General features: G+C 39.6%; 1 pseudogene; it reads left to right on the top strand.

The window, feature by feature from the left end:
- Positions 1 to 735: 735 nt before the first annotated feature.
- LOC118677078 lies at positions 736 to 1,991 on the top strand (annotated as a pseudogene).
- The last annotated feature ends 2,931 nt before the right edge of the window (positions 1,992 to 4,922 follow it).

Raw genomic sequence — 4,922 nt, 5'->3', positions numbered from 1 at the left:
AAGAAGCCTTGATATTGCAATTAGCTTTAGCATCATTCCCTGAGGCATTTCACACTATTGATATTTATTTTAGCAGTAGAGCTAAACTGTCTGGAATTCATAAGTCCTCGGGGTACTGGAAAATGGTATGTGTGTGTGTGGGGCGGGGGGGGGGGGGGGAGTTTAATCCTATGTAATCATTTAAGCCACAGCATTAGGTTACATTTTCTTTAGGTAAAAATAAATTCCATTCCTTTGATTTCTCCCTTATATTAATTACATTATATATAGATTGATTTTTATTATTTTATAGGTAGGTTATATCTACTATGAATCTAACTTTTGCGTGATAAAGACAGCATTAAAAGTATTTGTTAAAAAGGGGAGCCATTGGATATGATAGTCTGAGAACCATTGGTATAATTTGTAGACCAGCCACTCTGTTTAGTGAGGGTCAAGAGATGCTCCCTGCCTGGCCAGGACCAAAATCCAGTTTCACAAATAATCCATAATGATAGACAGAAGCAAAACTTACTCATAAAATAGTCTCACTTTAAAGCTGATCAGTCTCTTCAGTGTCCCAAATACTTCAGTTTTCTGGTGCCTAAGGTATGGTCCTAAGAGATATTTGCAAAATCTCCAGTAATTTTGATCTCTTGCCCCATTCTTGTCTACCATCAACTCTCATGTTCTGCTATAGGTAGAGGCTAAACTCAGTTTAACTCAGGCATTTAAAGTCCACTATTAAGAAAAGGAGAGTGGCCTTCACCTCTCCCTGCGATGGCCTGTGCTCCTTTTCTGATATTTGTGTATTCCAAAAAGGGGGAAACATCTAGCAAAAATGTCACTTTGCCTGCTGTGTTCAAGGCTCACATTCGACCAGATATTGGGAACTTCATTCACACCAACTTGAGCAAAAACAATTGACAGCCCTATGCTGTCAGAGAATTGGCAGGGCATCAAACCAGTACCGCGTCCTGGAGTACTGGCAGAGCTGTGGCTCGAATTCCCAGAGTCCGAGGAGGTGGAACTCATTGTTCTGGCAGGGTGCTTTTGGAAATACGTGTGTGGGGGCCACATGTTTGCATCGACCAAAACCTGGCGCCATTGGCACCGCGGAGTGAACACAACACAGAAACGATATGCCATCTGCTCTGTCCTAGCTGCTCAGGCCTTACCAGCATTGGTCATGTCTAAAGGCTACCATATTGAGAAAGTTCTTGAACTTCCTTTGGTGGTGGAAGATAAAGTTAAAGGCTACAAGAAAACTGAGGAGGCCGTTTTGCTTCTTAAGAAACTTAAGGCCTGGAATGATACAAAAAAAGGTCTATGCCTCTCAGCAAATGAGGGCTGGCAAGGGCAAAATGAGAAATGTTGTACCCAGCACAGGGGACCTTGCATCATCTATAATGAGAACGGTATGTATCATCAAAGCCTTCAGAAACATCCCTCGAATTACTCTGCTTAATGTCAGCAAACTGACCATTTTGAAACTTGCACCTGGAGGGCATGTGGGCCGTTTCTGCATTTGGACTGAAAGTGCTTTCCGCAAGTTAGATGAGCTGCATGGCACTTGGCGTAGAGCTATCTCCTCAAGAGTAGCTACAGCCTTCCCATGCACGAGATGCTCAATACAGACCTTAGAAGAATCTTGAAACGCCCAGAAACCCAAAGAGCCCTCCGAGCTCCACGCAAGAAGATTCACCGCGGAGTCCTGAAGAAGAATCCACGGAAAACCCTGAGGATCATGTTGAAGCTACTAAACCCATATGCAAAGACCATGCGCCGGAACACCATTCTTCACCCAGCCAAGAACCACAAGCTTCGGGTGGATAAAGCACCAGCGGCACTAGAAGCCAGATCAGATGAGAAGGGGGTTCCAGGCAAAAAGCATCAAGAAGCAGAAGAAGCCTTTGGTGGGGAAAGAGTCTGCAGCTACCAAGAAGCCAGCAGCTGAAAAGAAGCCGGCAGAAAAGAAACCCACCACAGAAGAAAAGAAGCCAGTGGCATAAACTTAAATTTGTTTATTCCATGAAAGTCAAATCACTTTGGACAGCTGATTCAATTTTGAATAAAAATATGATCAAAGACAAAAAGAAAAGAAAAGAAAGGAAGAAAGGAGGATCGTTTCTGGTGGCTTGTTAAATAAATTATTTTCTTGGTGGTGAAGGATGTGTGACAGTAATACATCAAGCACAGATCTAAAAACTTTGGTATATTCCCTCATTTTATCCCTGCTATGGAGGAAATACATATTACCATATCCATTTTACAGGTGAGGAAATTTAGGCATAGAAAAGTTCATTTGAATTTGGCAAAATAATTCAATTGCAAATATGAATTGCCAATGTCTTACTTATGTCTAGGAAAATTCAACCTAAGTATGAGACTCAACGTTATATAGACATCTAACACAAACTGTATATTGGTGTAGGAGGAGTCTTCCTAAATTGTGGCTCAATATCAGATGTTGCTGAGACTATATTCCCATGAAATGGGGGTATAAGACATAGCTGACCCTATCAAACTCAATTTCTGTTTGTTGATTTTTTTTTCTTTGCAGAATTTTTGTTTAACAGTCTGGATGAAAGCATGCCTCATAGTATGTGTATCTACTTTCAAAAGCAAAGAATCTAAACAGAGGCACTTCAGTAGCTCTATGAATGGCTTCAGAAAGAGTCTTTTTTCTTTTTCAGCTTCAGATAGGGATCCAAAAGGGAGGTTAGCAGAAAACTACAGTCTTAACCATACAGAGTGACTATTCAAGTAACTATTTTCATCATTAAGATCCTTGAAAAGTTATTTCATTTTTCAGACAATTATTTTTTCTCAGTATTATAACTTTTTAAAAAAGTTATATACTTAAATAACTTTTGTACATTGGATGACATTTTAACATTATGGGTTCTGCAAAGGCACACTAACCTACTTGTCACAAGATTGTCTAGGGAGAGAATATCAAATGAACAAATTTGAATTGTACACTATGTTTGGATATACTAACAATAAGTGAAATACTATCTTCTTTGATATTTTTTGGTCAATTGTGAACTTGGACTACTGACAAATATTTTGTACCACGCACATTTTGGCTCTATTTTCCCCTGAATACCTCTGTCCTAAAACTGTTTGTCTGAGCTATAACTTAACTGAAGTTTTATGTAAGGTATCCATGAGCTTTAGAAGGACTGAAAAAAGAAAGGTTTTAAAATGGTATAAAAAGGAGAAAAGCATCACAAAAAAATGCTATAAAAAGGAAAGTATACCTGCCAAAGAATGAGTCTCTTGTACCCATTCTCTTCACTCTACTATTCACTATCTTTTATTAAGTCTCTCTCCTTCTATTGGCAGGTGCAATAAATGGTAGTTACATTACATTTTGGTACAAACTGTGTTTACCTTCATTCTTTTTTGTTATTACTTATAGTACCTTGTTTTTGTTGTTTAATTGAGAAATGTTTTTCTATCTGTGAACATTTTTTGGCTACCTTGAATTGAAATGGAACACATCATAAAATTTCTCATTTAAACCAACAGTAAAATTGTTTAATTTAAGATCCTTTATATTACAGTTTTCAGAAAAAATTGAAGTTGCTTCAGTACATAAGAAGAATAGATGTATTTTGACTTCTAAACCCAAACTCAGATTTGCTTCTCCTCAACCCAACCAGGGCTATATCTACAGAGCTCCCTACTAATCCTCAGGCCTTAGTACAAAATGAATCTTGGAGAAGTCCTACTGATTTGACCTGGAGAGCAATTGTGATTCAGTCCATTATTCCCACGTAGAGAACAAGTGAAAAGAAGCTTCCCTGTAAATATGACACCAGTTGAACATTTTCTCTCTTGTTATCTAACAATTACAGTTAAGAATTCCTGGCAGTATCTTGTAAATTACATCATACCTATCATGATTTTGATAAATTAAGGAATGGATAAGTAGAGGAATTTGGGTACAAATTAATATTGACACTGATAAATCTCCTTGTGCTTGTTAATGAAAGTGAAGAGTATAAAGTATTCTAAAAGCTATAAAAAATGAGAATACAAAAGCTTGACAAATTTCTCCTCTGTGATTGAATGTTTTCCTTTTATCCCTCCATACTACCTGCCTTCTCATACCTATTTTGAAGTAAAAACATCAAGGGAAAAGTAATCAATAATATACCAATATCAATGTATATAAGTGGGCCTAAGTCAGCAGGCGGACATCCCCCAACAGGTCCTGGGCTGCAAGAGGTCACAGGCCTGGCTAAGGGATCCCTCCTAATGCATGAATGTCGTGCACCAGGCCTCTGATACTATATAACACTGATTGCCTGCTTCTCTGTTCTTAGAATATCTATTTAAAAGGTGCTGGTTGGCCCTAACTGGTTTGACTCAGTGGGTAGAGCATCAGCTGGTGACTGAAGGGTCCCAGGTTCTATTCTGGTCAAGGGCACATGCCCAGGTTGTGGGCTCAATCCCCAGTAGGGGACATGCAGGCAGCAGCTGGTCAATGAGTCTCTTTCATGATTGCTGTTTCTATCTCTCTCTACCTCTCCCTTTCTCTCTGAAATTAATAAAAATAAATAAATAAAAGATGCTGGTTGTTGAATGTGTACCAATTGAATACCATTAAAAAAGGAAATTTTAGACCAGAACAAAAGGGGGGGTATGAAAATAAGTGAGAGTTTGGACCTTAAACAATAAGACCAATTAGTGGCAACCTGCCATTACAAGATTATTTCTAAACTAGAGGCCTGGTGCATGAAAATTCATGCACTGGAGGGTTGTCCCTCAGCCCGGCCTGCCCCCCTCACAGTCCGGGAGCCCTCAGGGGCAGAAGGCGACCCGGCGATCAGGGGAAGGTGACACCTTCATCACACCTCTGCTGCTGCCACTGCTGGCAGTGCAAGCCTCGGCCAGTCCTGGTTACTGAGCCTTGAGTCAGCCCTGGGTGG

This window comes from Myotis myotis, unplaced genomic scaffold (assembly GCF_014108235.1).
Source record: "Myotis myotis isolate mMyoMyo1 unplaced genomic scaffold, mMyoMyo1.p scaffold_m19_p_2, whole genome shotgun sequence".
NCBI lineage: Eukaryota > Metazoa > Chordata > Mammalia > Chiroptera > Vespertilionidae > Myotis > Myotis myotis.
The sequence above is the reverse complement of the archived record's forward strand: the minus strand, read 5'-3'. Positions and strand labels throughout refer to the sequence as shown.